The following is a 21,994-nucleotide window of genomic DNA, read 5'->3' as shown; positions in this document are numbered from 1 at the left end:
GAGCGAAGGAAAGTTTGTAATTATTCACCTAAGCGAGTGTGAGTTTTCATTCCAGTGCACAAGGATACACTTGCAGACCTTTGCAGGCCTTTTTTTGATTTTCTGATAAGCAAAATGGCCTGTCATCAGTAGGCAACAAGTGTTGATGTCATGCTTTAAAGATTTGCAAAATTTGGGTCTGGAATTCGTGCTCGCCATTAGCACTACCAACTGAAATTTCTGGAGGTACCTTATTCTCACTTTGACACTCTTTGTCCCTGCTTCTTGGATTTACTAAGCCTTGGTTTCATCTTTTGAAATGAGCGGTCAGCTCACTCACACTGTTATTTCCATGTTCCTCCAAATTTTTTGCCACTGAATTCCTTCAAGTTTTAGATATGGTTGCTTGTAAGACTTGCCATTAGATGTGTACCACTAAGAAGATAAAAATATCAGGACCAACTGTGTAGGAACCATCCTGTTGAACCCATCATGATTTCATAGATATTAAAATGTCACACAGGGCCGGGCATGGTGGCTCACACCTGTAATCCCAGCACTTTGGGAGGCGAGGTGAGCAGATCACTTGAGGTCAGGAGTTCGAGACCAGCCTGACTAATTGGTGAAACCCCGTCTCTACTAAAAAATACACAAAAAACTAGCCGGGCGAGGTGGCGGGCGCCTGTAGTCCCAGCTACTGGGAGGCTGAGACAGGAGAATGGCGTAAACCCGGGAGGCGGAGCTTGCAATGAGCTGAGATCCGGCCACTGCACTCCAGCCGGGGCGACAGAGCGAGACTCCGTCTCAAAAAAAAAAAATAAATAAATAAATAAATTCACACAGATCAATTATCTGTTGTACACCAGTCACTGTTCTATGTTAGAGGGTACGAAGATTTTTTAAAAAATGAATTACTGTTCTTTGTTGCTGAGAGTGTAGTGGGGGAACTATATCCCAGCAAGCAAATAAAGATTGTCTTTTGTCTGATGTGAAGCATTTTGATGCTGGCGCTTTTGTAATCTTTCCAGGAGTTATCCACAGGTTTTTCACACGGTAACAAGGCTGCCACCTGGCTGACACTAGTTGTAAATGTATGGATTCTAAAATGCATGCTGGTTTCAGTGGGGTTAAAAAATGAGAATAATGTGTATTAGAATCAATTAAATAATGTATGTGATATAGGTTAGGTAATAGCAGATGCTAAGGGAATAAAAATGAAGCAGAGTGAAGGGTTAGTGTGATTAAGGAAGGCCTGTCTGAGGGGTTGACGGTATCTGTTCTCCCAGGGTAAGTAGTGTTCTGGGATTATGTATGTGCTCTGCTACTGTATGTATATTCCTATTGCCAGGATTAGGTGTACTCCTTTTCCCTCCAACATACCATCATTTGCTCAAAACATGCCACGTTTTAGTTTGTTCCTCATTTGAATTATGACTTTTTTTATATGGATTTATTCCTCAGTAGCATTTCGTTTTTCTTAAGAAAAATTTGCCCTCAGTGTGTTTGCAGACTTTTTGAAGATACCTAATCATAGTATCTATCACATGAATCTACCTTCTTCCCTGGAGTTGTCTTTGGTTAAGGTGTGCTGTGTACTGATGTCCTGTCACTTTTTTTTTTTTTGAGCTGGAGTCTAGCTCTGTCGCCCAGGCTGGAGCGCAGTGGCGCAGTCTCAGCTCACTGCAACCCCCGCCTCCTGGATGCACGCCATTCTCCTGCCTCAGCCTCCGGAGTAGCTGGAACTGTAGGCGCTCCCCACTACGCCCGGTTAATTTTTTGTATTCTTTAGTAGAGACGGGGTTTCACCGTGTTAGCCAGGATGGTCTGGATCTCCTGACCTCGTAATCTGCCCGCCTCGGCCTCCTAAAGTGCTGGGATTACAGGCGTGAGCCACCGCGCCCGGCCGTCCTGTAACTTATTAAAGACAGCTTCCTGGCTGGGCACGGTGGCTCATTCCTGTAACTTATTAAAGACAGCTTCCTGGCTGGGCACGGTGGCTCATGCCTATAAAGCACGTTGAGAGACCTACACAGGTGGATCACCTGAAGTCAGGAGTTTGAGACTAGCCTGGCCAACATGGTGAGACCCCGTCTCTACTAAAAATACACAAATTAGCTGGGTGTGGTGGTGGACGCCTGCAATCCCAGTTACTCTGGAGACTGAGGCAGGAGGCTTCGCTTGAACCAGGAAGGTGGAGGTTGCAGTGAGCTGAGATCACACCACTGCACTCTACCCTGGGTGTATTTTCCTTTTCCTTGGTTTCTTCATATTTTGTTGAAAAACATCCTTAAGTAATTTATTCGGAAAGGATGCCAGGAGGTAAACTTTCTGAGTCCTGTATGTCTGAAAATAGCTTTGTTTAGTCTCATGCTTGATTGGCTGTTGGGCTAGGTATAGAATACTAGGTTAACATTTTTCCAGAACTTGGAAAGTATTATTTTGCCCTGTTGTCTTCTGGCATCCAGGGTTGTTAATGTGTTTCTTTCTTTTCTTTCTTTCTTCTTTTTTTTTGTTTGAGACGGAGCTTGGCTCACTGCAACCTCCGCCTCCCAGGTTCAAGTGATGCTCCTGACCCAGCCTCCCAAGTAGCTGGGATTACAGGTGTGCACCACCACACCCAACTCATTTTGTATTTTTAGTAGAGATGGGATTTCACCATGTTTGCCATGCTGGTCTCAAACTCCTGACCTCAGGTGATCCACCTCGGCTTCCCAAGGTGCTGAGATTACAGGTGTGAGCCACCATGCCTGGCCTATATTTAATTTTTTATTTGGAACCAGAGTGTTTGTAATTAAGTATAATCATCATTTAGGTAGATTTAGATTAAGAAAACAGCCTTGAGAGAATTATAGATTCCAAGTTGCTTAGTTTCTTTTTGGTTCCTCAGCACACAAGATACCTTAGAAGGCAGAGCATGGAAATGCTTGGTCTAAAGAGAATTTGGCAACAGTTTCCATGCATGTGGTGTCTGAATCCATAGGAAAACAGATCTCATATGCAAGGTACAGTTACTCTGATTCAGTCCAAGCCTAGTTATATTTTGCTGAAAGCTTTTTTGGGAGAACAGTTTCCAAGAATGATGATGAATGCCATCACTCAAAACTTTAAACAAAAAGTACAGAGAAATTGACTTGTTTCAGAATTTCCCTGTTAACTATATGGGAAACACAGATGTAACAGAAAGTTAAGTGTTTATATCAATCTTCAATAACTGGTTTTGTGGATTCAGACATTTATTTTCCTTCAGTGATACAGGTCCCCTCTCTTCTCTGTAAAACCCTGGGGGCCAGATGTGCTTTGGAAGTAAAAGCAATTCCAATTTAAGACGGTAATACGATGCACATACTGAACATGACACCCCCAGTGGGGTTTATAGATAGAGTTAGGGTAGATAAGAGTTAGCACTCTATCATGAAACATTTCTGAGGGAGAGATATTGTCATGGCAGGTGGAGAAAGACAGATTGAAAATAGACCTGGTTTCAGGTCAGGTTTTGCCACTAAATGTGTTAACAAAATTTTAGGTTTTCAAACTCTGAAAGTATAGATAAAAGATTGTGGATTTTTGTATTTATTTATTTATTGAGACAGAGTCTCGCTCTCTTGTCCAGGCTGGAGTGCAGTGGCACGATCTCAGCTCACTGCAACCTCCATCTCCCTGATTTAAGCGATTCGCCTGCCTCAGCCTCATGGGTAGCTGGGATTACAGGCACCTGCCACCATGCCTGGCTAATTTTTGTACGTTTAGGAGAGATGAAGTTTCGCCATGTTGACGAGGCTGGTTTCGAACTCCAGAGATCAGGTGATCCACCCATCTCGGTCTTCCAGAGTGCTGGGATTACAGGCATGAACCACCGTACCCCACCAGTACTTTTAAGTCCTTTAGCGTTTATTTCCTCATCTGTGTAATTATGATGTAAATAGTAGTTTTCTGAATCTCAGGGAGAGTTAAGAAATTTAGGCCTTTTTTCTGGCTTGTTATTAGCTCAAATTATGCAGCATAATGATATGTAAATCTGACAAACTATTTTTTAATGAAGAAGGGGTTGGCAGTTTATCCTATATTTTATATATTTACTCTGTTGGCTTTCTACATATTTTGGTCATTTATAGAAGGAACTTTAGGAAATGCCCATAGGTGAAACAAAATCTTCAGGGTTGTTTTAATACTCATGTACTTTGGTTTTCATACCTAAAATAATAAAAAATGCTAATTTTTTTTTTTTTTTTTTGAGATAGAGTCTCACTCTGTCACCAGGCTGGAGTGCAGTGGCACAATCTCAGCTCACTGCAACCTCCGCCTCTTGAGTTCAAGCAATTCTTCTGCCTCAGCCTCCAAGTAGCTGGGATTACAGGCACCTGCCACCATGCCCAGCTAATTTTTGTATTTTTATTACAGGCGTGAGCCACTGTGCCCGGTCAAAAACATGCTAATCTTTTTTAGGAGCGTTTTCTTTGCACATAGCATGATTAGTTGAAAAACGAAGACCTCTGCCGGGTGCCTTGGCTCACACATGTGATCCCAGCACTTTGGGAGGCAGGCAGATCACGAGGTCAGGAATTCGAGACCAGCCTGACCAACGTGGTGAAACCGCATCTCTACTAAAAATACAAAAATTAGCTGGGCGTGGTGGCGCACGCCTGTAATCCCAGCTATTCGGGAGGCTGAGGCGGGAGAATCTCTTGAACCCAGCAGGCGGAGGTTGTAATGAGCCAAGATCGCACCACTGCACTCTAGCCTGGGCGACAGAGTGAGACTCAAAACAAAAACAAACAAACAAAAAACCACAAAAAACAAACCTTCATCATCCTGTGTTTTACTATATCTTTTTTTAATGTACTGATTTTGCCCTGTTTGAAGCAGATTGACAGTATACACCCTAGCCTTAATATGAGTTATCAAACTTTTATATTTTTATAACTCTTAAAATATAAGAGTTATAAAACTAGTTAAACTGCTTTTTATAGTTCTTTTATAACAGAGTTATGTTAAATGTTACTTTAATTTTCAAGGGAACACTTGGAAGGACCAAACCCCTAAAACTGATTTAAAAGTCTAGGAAGCAGGTCCCAAATAATTAAACTGTCATGACATTTCCTTCCCATGCTTTCAAAAGATATTTCATAAAGCAAGATCTTTTGGAGTTGAGACTAGGTAATATTTTGCATACCCAGATTCAAGGAAATAAACAGGCGGAATGAAAGATAAAGCACTATTAAAATATGATGGGTCTTTTCTTTTTCCTGTCTTTACACAGTTGCTGGTTATATTTATTCTTTCATTTGTATAGATGGTGTCACCTCTGATATGTCTGAGTTAGAAATTCTTTAGACTTTTTAAAAATACCATTAGTGTAAGTCTCTTTCATGTACAAATGTTGAGAATGAGCCTCAGGTATCACTTGAGTAATGGGACCCTGTATAGCTGAAGTTCCCAATTATTTTTAGGATCAGGGAAGTTTTTAAAATCAGTTTTAAACCCTTTTTACAGTGTACCTCTTTGATAAGGAGATTGTGCTTTGGCTGTCATTTGAATTTCTTTTTTTTTTTTTTTTGAGACGGAGTTTCGCTTTTGTTGCCCAGGCTGGAGTGCAATGGTGCAATCTTGGCTCACTGCAACCTCTGTCTCCCGGGTTCAAGCAATTCTGCTGCCTCAGCCTCCCAAATACCTGGAATTATAGGCGCCTGCCACTATGCCCAGCTAATTTTTTAATTTTTATTTTTAGTAGAAACGGGATTTCACCGTGTTGGCCAGGATCATCTCTATCGTCTGACCTTGTGATCCACCCACCTTGGCCTCCCAAAGTGCTGGGATTACAGGTGTGAGCCACCGTGCCTGGCCTAAAAATTATTATTATTATTTTTAATAGACTGAGTCTCACTGTGTCACCAGGCTGGAGTGCAGTGGCATGATCTCAGCTCACTACAGCTTCCACCTCCCGTGTTCAAGCAGTTCTCCTGCCTCAGACTACAGACACATGCCACCATGCTGGCTAATTTTTTTTTCCTTGTTTTTTTTTTTGTTTTTTTTGTTTTTTTTGTATTTTACTAGAGACGAGGTTTCACCATGTTGCCCAGGCTTGTCTAGAACTCCTGAGCTCAGCCAGTCTGCCCACTTTGGTCTCCCAAAGTGCTAGGATTACAGGCGTGAGCCACGGCGCCAGGCCAAAAATTAAAATTTTTACACAGGAAATGTATATTTATTATAGGAAAGGAGAAAACACAAACACCAAGAGGAAAATTAAAAATCACCCTTAGGTTGGGCCCAGTGGCTCATGCTTGTAATCCCAACACTTTGGGAGGCCGAGGTGGGCGGATCACCTGAGGTCAGGAGTTTGAGACCAGCCTGGCCAACATGGTGAAACCCTGTATCTACTAAAAATAAAAAAATTAACCAGGCATGGTCATGAGCGCCTGTACTCCTGGCTACTCAGGAGGCTGAGGTAGGAGAACTGCTTGAACCTGGGAGGCAGAGGTTGCAGTGAGCCAAGATTGCAACACTGTACTCCAGCCTGCGTGACAAAGCAAGACTCCCTTTTGGGGTGTGGGGGAAAAGATGCAGGAAAAAAAGAGCTGATATTTATTTTGTGCCAATTCTGTTTGCCAGGCATTACAGTAGATGCTTTACAGACATTGTCTTTTTTTTTTTTTTTTTTGAGACAGAGTCTCCCTCAGTCACCCAGGCTGGAGTGCTGGAGTACAGTGGCGCGATCTGGGCTCACAGCAAGCTCCGCCTCCCGGGTTTACGCCATTCTCCTGCCTCAGCCTCCCGAGTAGCTGGGACTACAGGCGCCTGCAACTATGCCCAGCTAAGTTTTTGTAATTTTTAGTAGAGACGGGGTTTCACTGTGTTAGCCAGGATGGTCTCGATCTCCTGACCTTGTGATCCGCCTGCCTCGGCCTCCCGGAGTGCTGGGATTACAGGCTTGAGCTACCCCGCCCGGCCAGACGTTATCTTTTAAGCTTACGATAACTGCTGATGAGTGAGGAAACTTCAGGCTCGGAGAGGTTAAATATTTTGCCTGTGATTACTTAGCAGAGTAATGGAAGCTAGAAAGGATGGTAGCCTGACTTCTAGCATTGTGATAGGGTTTTCACATACATAACCTTATTTGATCTGTACAACACTGTTCTACAGGTATTACTCTAGTTTACCCACGTGAAGCAGGCTCAGAGCATCATTATCTATGGCTGGTACTTGAAGTCTCAGATAGGATAGTTGATTTTCAGATCCCTTTGGGTGCTACTTTTGGAAATGCTACTAGTTGCATGTTTTTCACATTGATAGTTTGTAGCCTTCAAGGAAGGTAATTTTGGATTTGTCAGAAGGGTAGTTGTCAGTAGTTGAAACAGCTGTTTGAAAGAAAGGTGAAGATGAATTACTGAAAGATCGCTTTTATCTTTTTTCTCTTCTTAAAAAGCTACTTTCCCACTTTATTCCATGCCTTAATAATTTAAAAGAAATTAAAACCTCTAAATAAATATTTAATACTCATGACAGAGTGTTCTTTCATTTTTTATTCAAGACACATTTTTGTGGAACAGGTACTATACGCCAGGTCTTGAATCAGATGCTGAGAATAGAGAGATGGGATACTCAGTCCCCATTATCAAGTTACTAGTGGGGAAGTAGTCAAGTCTAGTGGGGAAGACAAAACCAACACTACTGGATTGTGCTACTGTAAGTGCAGTATACTAATAAAATATATCAAGTGCTATGACACCAGCATCCAGGTGTTGCTGTGGCGAAACAAGGACTGCTACCTAAGGCAGGCTAGGAGCCTTGTGAAATTTTGAAAGACATACCAGGGGAATCTGAGCTAAGTGTTGGGAGGTAAGTAGGCGTTTGCTTCTAAATGGAAAATGTTAGGAGAGTGAGTTGTCCTGAATGTCAACTAATTCATATAACTGGAGCCATATATATGTGTGTGTATGTATGTATACATATACATATATCTATATAGGTATATATATTCTTTTTTTTTTTTTTTTTTGAGACGGAGTTTCACTCCTGTTGCCCAGGCTGGAGTGTAATGGTATGGTCTCGGCTCGCTGCAACCTCTACCTCCTGGGTTCAAGTGATTCTTTTGCCTCAGCCTCCCAAGTAGCTGGGATTACAGGCACCTGCCACCACACCTGGCTAATTTTTGTATTTTTAGTAGAGACGGGGTTTCGGTATGTTTGCCCGACTGGTCGTGAACTCCTGACCTCAGGTGATCCACTCACCTCGGAGTGCTGGAGTGCAGGAGTGCAGTGGCGCAATCTCAGCTCACTGCAAGCTCTGCCTCCCGGATACATGTCGTTCTCCTGCTGCAGCTTCCCGAGTAGCTGGGACTGCAGGCACCCGCTACTACGCCCAGCCACTAATCCCAAAGTGCTGGGATTACAGGTGTGAGCCACTGCACCTGGCCTACTGGAGCCATATATATATATATATATATATATGTAATATATGGGGTGGGGAAGGGGATTGCATTTTAAGTAATGAGTAGACCCAAGATTTTAAGGCAGAATTGTGACATGATCATTCTGGCTATGCTGTGGAGGGAAAAAAAGAGGAGAGGTACAAACAGTAGTAAGAACAATTGGGGAGTAACAAGGCAGCCCTTGAACTGAGGCAGGTGGAAGAAAGGAGAGAAGGTGGATTTAAGAGATACTGAACATAAGGGACTAGGGAGAAGAGTCTAGGGTGACTGCTTCCATGCTTGGGTGCCAGGGTAGACAATATTGCTCTTAACCGAAATTGGTGGGGAAGGAACAGGTTTGGAGGACTCTTTTTTTTTCTTTTTGAGGCGGAGTCTCGCTCTGTGGCCCAGGCTGGAGTGCAGTGGCCGCACCTCAGCTCACTGCAAGCTCCGCCTCCCGGGTTTATGCCATTCTCCTGCCTCAGCCTCCCGAGTAGCTGGGACTACAGGCGCCCGCCACCTCGCCCGGCTAGTTTTTTGTATTTTTTAGTAGAGACGGGGTTTCACCGTGTTAGCCAGGATGGTCTCGATCACCTGACCTTGTGATCCGCCCATCTCGGCCTCCCAAAGTGCTAGGATTACAGGCTTGAGCCACCGCGCCCGGCCCTGGAGGACTCTTAAGTCAGTGAATTAGTGGTGTTTGCCAGACTTTAGGTAGCAATGTCAGTTGGCAATTTGAAGTACTCAAGAGATATGGAAAACACTTGCATATGAGGACTGGCTAGAGAAAGGAAAACCCACAGTGGGGATGATAAGTAATAGAGAGGTGAGGCCGGGCGTGGTGGCTCATGTCTGTAATCCCAGCACTTTGGGAGGCTGAACGTATGGATCACTTGAGGCCAGGAGTTTGAGACCAGCCTGGGCAACATGGCGAAACCCTGTCTCTACTAAAAATACATAAATTAGCCAGGTGTCATAGCACATGCCTTTAATCTCAACTACTGTGGAGGCTGAGGCAGGAGAATCACTTGAACCTGGGAGGCAGAGGTTGCAGTGGGAGGAGGTTGCAGTGAGCTGAGATTGTGCCTCTGCACTCCAGCCTGGGTGACAGAGGGACACTTCGTCTTAAAAGGTGAGAAAAGAGAGTTGAGTCATGGAACAAGAGTTTTTTGTTTGATGAAGCCTAAAAATAATCCATTGTCATTGGTGTCTTTGGTGCCTTAGGTGATTGTTGACTGAGAGGAGAGCCTTTGGTTAATAGAGGAAACCCCTAGCCATAATTAAAGGGAGACTGAGAGGAAAAAGATTATGAGTTTAGAACACTTGTTCAAGAATGTTGGCAGTGAAGGGAAGGATACATGGGGTTTTTTGTTTGTTTGTTTGTTTGTTTGTTTGTTTGTTTTTTGAGGTGGAGTCTTGCTCTGTTGCCCAGGCTGGAGTGCAGTGGCCGGATCTCGGCTCGCTGCAAACTCCGCCTCCCGGATTCACGCCATTCTCCTGCCTCAGCCTCCCGAGTAGCTGGGACTACAGGCGCCCGCCACCTCGTCCCGCTAGTTTTTTGTATTTTTTAGTAGAGACGGGGTTTCACTGTGTTAGCCAGGATGGTCTCGATCACCTGACCTCGTGATCCGCCCGTCTCAGCCTCCCAAAGTGCTGGGATTACAGGCTTGAGCCACTGCGCCTGGCCTGTTTTCTGAGACAAGGTCTCGTTCTGTGGCGGGTGCTGGATTGCAGTGGTGCATGGTTCACTATAACCTGGACTTCCCAGGCTCAAGTGATCCTCCCACCTCAGCCTCTGGAGTAGCTGGGACTACAGGCACACGCCACCACGCCTGGCTAGTTTTTTGTGGGGAGAGTGTTTTGCCATGTTTCCCAGGCTGGTCTTGAACTTTGAGCTCAAGCAATCCGCCTGCCTTGGCCTCTCAAAGTGTTGGGATTACAGGTGTGAGCCACCATGTCTGGCAGGAAGGAGGCATTCTTAAGGTTCAATTTAAACTAGATTCTTACTCAGTGTTTATGTAACAAAACACTGGACGGGGACCAGAACTCTTATCCCTCTAAGATTCTGTACTAAAATGTGATCATTTCACCCCCTTTGGTTGAAACAGTAGCTTCTAGGGTTAAGACTAAGACCCTGCTAATAGTAGGGTGACCATATAATTTAGCATCTAAATTGGGATACTTTTGTGTGTGAAAGAGGGAGCTGTTAATGATTATGCAGTGACAGTTTGCATAAATGGAACTTGTCCTGGGCCATCTGGGACATATTTGCCCAGGTTATCCTACCTAAAAGTTCTTTCACTGCATGGGCTGGCCCCAGTCTGACCCTCCAGCTTCATCTCATACCACAGTTGAACTTGCTTACATCTCTTTAGCCATGAAATCCTTTATTCAGTCCCTTTTACTGTGCTCCTCTTAAAATAGGGCCTTTGCATTTGGGGTGTCCTTTGGATTTTTTTTTTTTTTTTTTTGAGAGTCTTGGCTGTGTCTTCTTGGCTGGCGTTCAGTGGTGTGACCTTGGCTCACTGCAACCTCCGCCTTCCAGATTCAAGTGATTCTCCTGCCTCAGCCTCCTGAGTAGCTGGGATTACAGGCACCTGCACTACACCCAGCTAATTTTTTTTTGTATTTTTAGTAGAGATGGGGTTTCACCATGTTGGCCAGGACTGGTCTTGAACTCTTGACCTCAAGTAATCCACCTGCCTTGGCCTCCCAAAGTGCTGGGATTACAGGCATGAGCCATCGCATCCGGCCTCCTTTGTTTGGATTTCCGTCATCATTGGGTTACTTATCCCTCAGGTTTCCTCTCAATATTCATTTCTTTAGAGATGTCTTCCCTGACTTCTCTGATTCAGAGTTTTCTAATATGAATGTACCTTGGGAAAAAAACCAAAACCTATAACTTTCTAGCAGTGTGGTATGTGTGTGTGTGTTCACATAATTTAAGGAGTCAAAAGAGTTCTCCAAGGCTGCTCATGAGAAGAATTACTTTCAGCTATTTTCGGTGCTCCTTTGCTATTTATTCTTGTATCTAGATGATAGTGCGACCGTGTTGACTTTGTACTATGGACAACAAGGAATTGAGCTCTTTTATTCTATTGTCTTCATAACACATTTTTCTTCTCCTTATCCTCCCAATAGTCATATATTACATTTTAGTTTAGGTCATTGTTTGGTATCTAAAGTATTGATTCAGTGTGTTCTGACACAAATACTTCTATAATTAGCTCATATGTGACAGGTAAATAGAGAGATGATATTATTGTAATTGGAAGTTGTGTTGCATTATATGTGCCTTGTCCTAGTAAATCCTAGTAAAGGTGAGCTAGAATAGCTAGAGTATAGTATTAATCTTCAGAAGGAAAGAAGATCCTCAGCTCTGCTTTCACCTCTGTTTTAAGAAAATTAAAAGTGAGTGCCCATGCCCAAGGTTCTCTCCCCCAGAGAGGTGCACCTCTAGCTTTGCTTTTGTAGCCAGTCTTATTCTTGTGTTCAGAGCTCTGTTTTGCTATTGTCTAAATTTTTCCAAACCAGCATTTCCACTCTGTTGTTTTTGTGCATTTTGTTTTTCATTTTATTTTATTTTGAGACGGAGTCTTGCTCTGTCACCCAGGCTGGAGTGCAGTGGCGTGATCTTGGCTTACTGCAACCTCTACCTCCTGGGTTCAAGCGATTCTCTGGCCTCAGCTTCCTGAGTAACTGGGATTACAGGCATGCGCCACCACGCCCGGCTAATTTTGTATTTTTAGTAGAGACGGGGTTTCACCATGTTGGCCAGGCTGGTCTGGAACTCCTGACCTCAAGTGATCCACCTGCCTCGGCCTCCCAAAGTGCTGGGATCACAGGTGTGAGGCACTGTGCCCAGCCTTTTTTTCGGCCTTCTTTTGGTGCATTTTAAAACATCTTTTGACGCAGCTCTAGCCACACTAAACTGACTGCCTGGGCTGTCCAGATTATCTCCTGGGATACTAATTCTTTTTTTTTTTGTCCAGGAGAGACGGAGTTTCTCCGTGTTGATCAGGCTGGTCTCGAACTCCTGACCTCAGGTGATCCACCCACCTTGGCCCCCCAAAATGCTGGGATTATAGGCGTGAGCCACCGCGCCCGGCCGAGATACTAATTCTTTATGTTATTGCTGGTGCTCTGTTTCAGAGTGCATAGGTTTTGAGTGGTCTATTTATTCCAACACTATTTTTTCTACTTGCTCTGTTATTTTTATTTTTTTTTATTTTTATTTTTTTGGAGACGGAGTTTCGCCCTTGTTGCCCAGGCTGGAGTGCAATGGCGCAATCTTGGCTTACCGCACCCTCCTGGATTCAAGTGATTCTCCTGCCTCAGCCTCCTGAATAGCTGGGATTACAGGCATGTGCCACCACACCCAACTAATTTTATATTTTTAGTAGAGATGGGGTTTCTCATGTTAGGCTGATCTCGAACTCCTGACCTCAGATGATCCGCCTGCCTCAGCCTCCTAAAGTGCTGGGATTACAGACATGAGCCACTGTGCCCGGCCTTATTTTATTTTATTTTATTTTTGAGACAGTCTTGCTCTGTTGCCCAGACTGGAGTGTAGTGAGTGGTGTGATCTCTGCTCACTATAACCTCCACCTCCCAGGTTCAAGTGATTCTTGGGCTTCAACCTCTCCAGTAGCTGGGATTACAGGCGTGCACCACCACGCCCTACAAATTTTTGTATTTTTAGTAGAGGTGGGTTTTGCCATGTTGGCCAGGCTGGTCTCTAACTTCTGACCTCACATGATCTGCCTGCCTCGGCCTCCCAAAGTGTTGGGATTACAGATGTGAGCCACCACATCTGGTCTGCTGTGTTATTTTTAATCTGTACAGAATGCAAGAGTTGTCAGAAGCACATATGTTATAGCAGAAATACTTATAGTCCCCAGCAGAACTCAGTCATATATTGTGATTAGTTTTTCTTCGCTATCACACCTTTTGATCACCTGTAAGAATAGTGTTTTTTCCCACTTACTTTTTTTGTACAATTATATAGAGTCTATGCCAGTTGTTAAAACATCAAATAATTTAGGATCATTTTTTAAATGAATTTTATCTCATTAAATTACCTTTGGATACCTTGTGTTTTTTTCCAGTCTAGTTGTATTGTATAAGCATTGATAGTTTGGGTATAGAATTCTAGGTGATAAATGCTCTTTTCTTAGACTTTTGAAGGCATGTTTTGGCTGAGGTGGGTGGATCACCTGAGGTCAGGAGTTCCTGGTGAGAGAGAGAGAGAGAGAGAGAGAGAGAGAAAGAAAATGAAGCCATGTTCTTTAGTTTTCTAGCTCTCATTGGCTACAGAAGTAATGATGAGTGAAAAATTTAAAAGCTTGTAGGATCTTCTTTTGGTCCAGTTCTAAAATTTCACAGGGATGTTCCTTGTTGTAGATCTCTTTTCATCCATTGTGTTGATCATCTGATTGAATTCTTTTGATCTTGAAATTTATGTCCTTCAGTTGTTGGAAATTTTCTTGAATTATTTCCTTCTCTTTTATTACCATATGGAACTCCTGTTACTCAAATGTTGGATCTCTTACATTGATCCTTTGGTTTTCTTCCCTTTTTTAAAAAATATTTTTTCTCTACTAAGAGATGTTCTCAATTTTGTTTTCCAATTTTTGCTATTGTGTTTTAAATTTCTAAGAGCTTCTTTTTATTCTCTTTCTCTCTCTCTCTCTCTTTTTAAAGATAGGGTGTTACCCTTGCCCAGGCTGGAGTGCAGTGGCATGATCTTGGCTCACTACAGCCTCAACCTCCTAGACTCAAGTGATCCTCTCACTTCAGCCTCTGGAGTAGTTAGGACTATAGGTGTGTGCCACTACACCCAGCTAATTTTTTGATTTTTTTCACAGAGACAAGGTCTTACTATGTTGCTGGTCTTAAAGTCCTGAGCTCAAGTAGTCCTGCCTCAGCCTCCCGAAGTGTTGGGATTGCAGGTGTGAACCATCGTGCCTAGCCTTTTTTATTCCCTTGATGTCTCTTTTTTTGTTTTTGAGTCTAGGTCTTGCTTTGTTGCCCAGGCTGGAGTGCAGTGGCACGATCTCGGCTCACTGCAACCTCTGCCTCCGTGTTCAGGTGATTCTCATGCCCCAGCCTCCCAAGCAGCTGGGATTACAGGTGCCCGCCATGACACCAGGCCAAGTTTCGTATTTTTAGTAGAGACGGGGTTTCACCATGTTGGTCAGGCGGGTCTCAAACTCCTGACCTCAAGTGATCCACCTATCGCTGCCTCCCAAAGTGCTGGGTTAACAGGTGTGAGCCACTGCATCCAGCCTGTTCTCTTGATAGCTCTATAGCATTGTTTTTGTCTAAATTTGATGGATTTGGTACTTTTTTTTTTTTTTTTGAGATGGATTCTTACTCTATCGCCCCAACTGGAGTACAGTGGCACGATCCCAACTCACTGCAACCTCCACTTCCTGTGTTTAAGCGATTCTCCTGCCTCAGCCTCCTGAGTAGCTAGGATTACAGATGCGTGCCATTACGCCTGGCTAACTTTTGTTTTTTTAGTAGAGATGGGGTTTTGCCATGTTGACCAGGCTGGTCTCAAACTCCCGACCTCAGGTGATCCACCCGCCTTGGCCTCCCAAAGTGCTGGGATTACAGGTATGAGCTACTGCGCCCGGCAGCACTTAGGGATTTTAAACAGAAAGGGAAACAATATGAGATTTAGGTGCTTAGAAACGATTTTTAGAGAGGCTAGGGGAGCAGTAATGATGCTCAGAACATTGTTGTAGAACTGTCCTTCTTTGGGAGCTTTTATGTGTGAGGCCACCAATGGAACCAGTGAACTGTTTTAAAAACAGTATATTTGGGAGGCCGAGACGGGCGGATCACGAGGTCAGGAGATCAAGACCATCCTGGCTAACACAGTGAAACCCCGTCTGTACTAAAAATACAAAAAACTAGCCGGGCGAGGTGGCAGGCGCCTGTAGTCCCAGCAACTCGGGAGGCTGAGGCAGGAGAATGGCGTAAACCCGGGAGGCGGAGCTTGCAGTGGGCAGAGGTCCGGCCACTGCACTCCAGCCTGGGTGACAGAGCAAGACTCCGTCTCAAAAAAAAAAAAAACAGTATATAGCTACTATTCAGGACCAGAAAGCTACCACTTCTGTTGCTTTAGGAATAGCTGCCTTATAACACCCAGCAAACTGGAGAATGGATATTGGAACAGTTTCAGAAATACTTTACACCCAGGTCAGCACATTGTAGATGAGTGACAAAGGTAGTGGTTATCGGTTTTTCTTTTTATTTTTAAATGAATCAGTCATTTTAATTAAGACTTAATCTGCAAGAGTCTGCTCCACACTCCTGTGCCTGTTTATGTTACGGTGAATTTTTTTGTTTGTTTGTTTCAAAGAAGTGGTTTTGTGTGATAGTCACTTGAATACTGCACTATAGTGGTGTTCAGTTGCTACCAGACAGCTGTTCAGAAGAATCTTACAGTATATGAAAGCAGGAACAGAGCCTAGCCAGCTGGGCTAGTTGGCTTGGCTCTCTATATACAGTGGTTCTGTTTTAAGGGATTTAAAAATCCTTGTTTTGTGGCTTTGATTAGAAATAACAATTTTGTATAGAATGATTTCTGTTAGCTGATTACAGTTAAAAAACTAAATGGCTTTTCTCTTTCATCTCCTATAATATATTTGTTTTTCTGAATAAGCATGGGCCTGAAGTGAAATGTTAGGGATAGGTACTGATGCAAACTGACCGAGAGAATGTTAACAGGTGGGCAATAATTTGGCATTACCCAAATTAATTAAAACTATTCTGTAATGAGCTTCAGATTATGTTGTATTTGTCCCTGCAAGTTTACTTATTGATTTGTTTCACACTAATTCTTTGTTCCCTGTTTAAGTGTACAGTCTTATTTTTTCAGGTGTTTATGGTTGGAATATGCTTACTAATTCCCTTTCCTTTTTTTTTTTTTTAAGATAAGGATCTTGCTCTGTTGCCCCAAGCGATAGTGGCTGGAGTGCAGTGGCATGACCATATCTCACTGCAGCCTTAACCTCCCTGGCCCAAGCAATCCTCCCATCTCAGTCTCTCTAGTAGCTGGGACTACAGCCGCAGGCCACTACACCCAGCTAATTTTTGTATTCTTTGTAGAAATGGTGTTTCACCATGTTGCCCAGGGTGGTCTCGAAGTCCTGGACTCAAGCATTCTGCCCATTTTGGCCTCCAAAAGTGCTAGGATTACAGACATGAACCACCGGGCCTGGTCCCCTATTTCATTTTCAAGTAGTTATTGTTACTGCAGGCCTGGAATGACTTTCTGCATGTTATGTGTATGGTATGAATTTTAGAGATTGTAGAAGCATCAGTTATTAATATTTTTTTTCTTCTTGGAAGAGACATGATATTTTATATAGGATGAAAAAAGAGAAGTGTGTGTCTGTGTGTGGGATTTTTTTTCCTTCCTGGGAAAGACGTGATACATTTTACATAGGATGAAAAAAGAGAAGTTTTGTGTGTGTGTGTGTGTGTGTGTGTATGCGTGTGCGTGCGCGCGCACGCGCACTTGTGACATTTACCAAAATAGTCATTATCAGGCCGGGCGCGGTGGCTCAAGCCTGTAATCCCAGCACTTTGGGAGGCCGAGATGGGCGGATCACGAGGTCAGGAGATCAAGACCATCCTGGCTAACACGGTGAAACCCCGTCTCTACTAAAAAATACAAAAAATTAGCCAGGCGAGGTGGTGGGCGCCTGTAGTCCCAGCTACTTGGGAGCCTGAGGCAGGAGAATGGTGTAACCCCGGGAAGCGGAGCTTGCAGTGAGCTGAGGTGCGGCCACTGCACTCCAGCCTGGGTGACAGAGCAAGACTCCGTCTCAAAAAAGAAAAAGAAAAAAAAAAAAAAGTCATTATCTGAATTTTCTGTGTAGAAGATGTAGGAATAATAAGTCATGGGCCTTGCCCTCAAAGGGTTTTCAGTCTCTTGAGGTAGCTCAGCACGTCCTCAAATAAGGGATTTGTATGATCAGTGCACTGTAAGTGCTGTATGTGCAAGAGGTAGAGATAGTAGTCAATTCTTCTCTCTTTATTAGCCACTTTATGAAGTGTTGACTTTTTCACTGTTAGTATTGTGGCCTAAGGAGGAAGAGGAAAAACATATGAACACAGGACAATTTGTTTGTGGAGTTAAAGGGCTCACAGTGTAAGGACAGCTTCAAGAACTGTCTGCCCTGAGCTCCCAGTGCAGGTAGCCTCACAAGTCCCTTTTCATCAGTTTACTTCAGCATCTGCAAGATAAGCCTTTATGCCACCTAGACAGCTACACACATGTGTGGTGACATGGCGTAGTGCCTAACCCTGAGCAGTAAAGGTACTGAGGGTCCAGAAGAAGGAAGGGAAAAACTAAAAATGCACTTAGCTGGGACCCTGTCTTATTTATTTATCTTTCTGTTCCTGCTAGTACATAGTAGATACTCAGTAATGTTTGCTGAATTAAGTAAATATATCTCAAAATTAAGGACCTGGACTGAGCCTCTCCCCCCGTCCCTAAACTCCTGTGCACTTGTGTATAAGAGTGCATATAAATGCCACTGTACATTTGTGTGGGTTAGAAAAAGCAAAAGTGTGTTCATAACCTCCTATGAGAAGAGACTATAAATTACTTTGCACCAAGGGCAGTAGCTGACTCTTGAGTTCTCTTCAGTGCCTGGTACAATGCCTGCCGCCCACCTGCTTGTGAAGGCTGTGGTGGCTTGTACAGGCATTGCAGGGCAGATCTAGATTGACTGTTTGGGTCTCAGAATAACCTTGGTCCTCTATAACAGAGGCTGAGTACTTATCTTTTCCTGAGTTGTTACACTAAAGTAAAATTGTAAGTGCTGCTTTCCTGTGGTTTGCTTCTTTCATTTTTTAACACAGAAATTTTATTGAGAATGCCCACCCTATACCAGACATTGTCAAGCACTGAGGATCTGAAGGTAATCTCATTTTACCCACATTCCAGTGTAGGAGACAGACATGGAATCTTAAATCTTAAAAAGATGTATGTACCATGCACCATATGAGAATGACGCACAAAGTGCTGTGGAGCCCAGAAAGGTAAATGACTTTTTTCTGCTAGGAGAGGTAAAGCAGGGAAGCATTACAGAGGAAGGATGACATTTGTTCCATCCTTGGTCTTAGTTTTGAATGGCAGTTGGTTATGAATTAGATGGAATTAGGAGTGGGAATACATGGCACGGAGCAGGGGAGAGTGAAGTCCCAGGCTCAGAAGGTCTTTAGCACTTAGACCTGCAGGGCTTTGTAGGGGGACATGCCATGCCAAGGAGCTTGAATATTGCTTGATGGTCAGGAGTTTTCAAACTGTTTTGCAGAAAACTAGGACTGTTGGGATGGGGATTGAGGGGATACTGGACCCTACACTGTATCTTTTTTTTTTTTTTTGAGACGGAGTTTCACTCTTGTTGCCCAGGCTGGAGTGCAGTGGCACAATCTCGGTTCACCACAACCTCTGCCTCCCAGGTTCCAGCAATTCTCCTGCCTCAGCCTCTGGAGTAGCCGGGATTACAGGCATATATACATATATATACACACACACATTTTATTTTTTGGAGATAGGGCCTCACTGCCTCACCAAGTCTGGAGTGCAGTGGCACGATCAGGGCTCACTGCAGCCTTGACCTCCCGGGATCAAGTGATTCTCCCGCCTCAGCCCCTCTAGTAGCTGGGACTACAGACATGTGCTACCACGCCTGGCTATTTTTTTTTATTTTTAGTATAGATGGGGTCTCACCATGTTGCCCAGGCTAGTCTCCCTTCCAAAGTGCTGGGATTATAGACGTGAGCCATGACACTTTGCCAGGAAATAATTTATAACAGAACAGTTTATATTTTCATAGAACAGTGTTTTACGTGACTAAGAACTTGACATAAAATGAACAGTGGAAGCATTAGTCTTGACTGAAATTAAAGCTCCTATGAAATTTCCACTGGCATCATTGGGTGGCCCTCGGGGTACCGCAAGTAAATACTCTCTTTATCCCCTGTCCTCCTTATCTTCTTTGGTTTTTATTTTTATGGAAGAAATCACCATATTCTAGTCATCTGGGTGTACTGCCTTGGATTATTTTTTGACTTCTTGTGTTTTCTACACTCCACAAGATGTTGCCCGCAGTATCTTTCACTTGGTAGTATGACATCCTGAGTTTTGAGCTATTTGCTTATATTACCTATTAAATCTGTGAAGTCAAATAAACAAGAACGATACTGCATAAAATATGCCAATTTTACAGGTTGCTGCATACAATAACTTGTAAAGTTGATATGCTTTATGCGGTATCATTCTTGCTGGACCATTTTGGTCCCTGGAAGGCACAGGTCATTCTCCTGCCATGAGGCAGCATCACATTGAGAAGTACCACATTATGACCTGAGCTTTAAAAATTACTGTTTGTAATCGTTAAGTAATTAATTTTGAGTCAGTAGCTTTTGTAAGTATTGTGTAATACTGCATTTAAAATATGGTTTCATTTTCAAGCGTATGTATTATGACATATATCCCAGCCCTTCTGGTAATTTTATAGTGGGACAAAATAGAGGCTCCTTCACAAGTGTCAGTTCATTCCTGTGGAGACCCAGCAGTTGTGTGAACTAGGCATTTTGATTGTAAATTATTACAGTATGGAATTTTATTTTAACAGTTAATTTTTCCCTCTTCTGGACTAGTCTTCAGTTAAAGCCTGCCATCTTGTGGTGTTTTAAAGCATGAGATTTAAGCATGTGAGATGACTGCTGAGCTTTTATGATGAATAAAAAGTGAATGCTGTTAAATCGTTTCATATGTGATCGTCATTTGGCCAGTTTATTTCTTCACTTTGTTTTAATATTACAATATTATTTTGAGATTGTTATTAAAGATTCCTCCTTTAACCAGTCCTCAAACATTAGTAAGTAAAAGTACTCTTCTACAATAGCAGTTTTTTTAGTTAAATCCTATTTCTCCAAGAAAAATACAATAGCAGTTTTAAGAACAGGTATTAATAATTTTGATATTATTGTTTTTTTTTTGAGACAGAGTCTCACTCTGTCACCCAGACTGGAGTGCAGTGGTACGATCTCGGCTCACTGCAACCTCTACCTACCGGGTTCAAGCAATTCTCCTGCCTCAGCCTCCCAAGTAGTAGGGATTACAGGTACGCCCCACCATGCCCTGCTAATTTTTGTGTTTTTTGTAGAGACGGGGCTTTACCATTTTGGCCAGGCTTGTCTCGAACTCCTGACCTCAGGTGATCCACTCGCCTCGGCCTCCCAAAGTACTGGGATTACAGGCATGGGCCACCAAGCCTGGCAGTAATTTTGATATTATTAAGGCTTCTCTTTGTAACTACTGTTAACAGTTATTTGGATGAGAGAAATACTTTAAAATATAATTATTGGGCAAACTATATCCAAATGAACTATAATTTTATTATCTAGAACTCCATTTAAAAAAAAAGTGATATTTAGAGACCAGGTGCAGTGGCTCATGCCTGTAATCCCAGCATCTTGGGAAGCTGAGGCCCGCGGATCACTTGAGGCCAGGGGTTGGAGACCAGCCTGGCCAAAATAGACAAACCCCATCTACAAATACAAAAAAGTAGCTCGGCCTAGTACCACACGCCTGTAATCCCGGCTACTTGGGAGGCTGAGGCATGAGAATCACTTGAACCCAGGAGGCGGAGGTTGCAATGAGTGGAGATCAGCCCCACTGCACTCCAGCCTAGGTGACAGTGAGACGCCGTCTCAATAAAAAAAAGTGATATTTAGAGAAAAAGAAACTTCAATTTGAACCTCAGCTTGTTTTTTGTTTTTGAGACTGAGTTTTGCTCTTGTTGCCCAGACTGGAGTGCAATGGGTACAATCTCGGCTCACCGCAACCTCCTCCTCTTGGGTTCAAGTGATTTTCCTTCCTCAGCCCCCCTGAGTAGCTGGGATTATAGGCATGCGCCACCACGCCTGCATGCCTTTTTTGTATTTTTAATAGAGACGGAGTTTCTCCACGTTGGTCAGGCTGGTCTTGAACTCCCAACCTCAGGTGATCCACCCGCCTCGGCCTCCCAAAGTGCTGGGATTATAGGCGTGAGCCACCGTGCCTGACCTGTTTGTTGGTTTTTTTGAGACAGGGTCTCCCTCTGTCACCCAGGCTGCAGTGCAGTGGCGCGATCTCGGCTCACTGCAACCACCACCTGCCAAGTTCAAGTGATTCTCCTGCCTGAACCTCCTGAGTAGGTGGGACTACAGGCGCCACCATGCCCGGCTTAAATTGTTGTATTTTTTGGTAGAGTCGAGGTTTTACCATGTTAGTGAGACTAGTCTCGAACTCCTGACCTCGAGTGATCCGCCAGCCTTAGCCTTCCAAAGTGCTGGGATTACAGGCATGAGCCAGTGCACCCGGCCCTGAACCTCAGTTTTTTGGTTGGTAGTTGTATAAACTGAAATAATTTTTATGCAAAATATTAGGGAGGCCATTATTTATTGTTAACTCTATGTAACAAAATGGGAGGTACTTGCAAGCTTGGGGTCAATTAGTTCTTATTAATATCAGGAAAGTTTCAGTATCATGCATTGGGTTATAAAATTACTTTTTAGAATAACTTTCTTCTCATT

At 43.4% G+C, this 21,994-nt stretch overlaps 1 protein-coding gene across 1 annotated transcript in view; it reads left to right on the top strand.

Annotated features, from left to right (window-relative positions):
* Nucleotides 1-21,994, top strand: part of LMNB1 (lamin B1) — a 58,547-nt gene that overhangs the window by 1,808 nt on the left and 34,745 nt on the right. The gene's annotated exons all lie outside the window — the stretch shown is intronic.

This window comes from Piliocolobus tephrosceles, chromosome 4 (genome assembly GCF_002776525.5).
Source record: "Piliocolobus tephrosceles isolate RC106 chromosome 4, ASM277652v3, whole genome shotgun sequence".
Taxonomy (NCBI): Eukaryota; Metazoa; Chordata; class Mammalia; order Primates; family Cercopithecidae; genus Piliocolobus; species Piliocolobus tephrosceles.
This window is presented reverse-complemented; position numbering and strand designations above follow the sequence as displayed.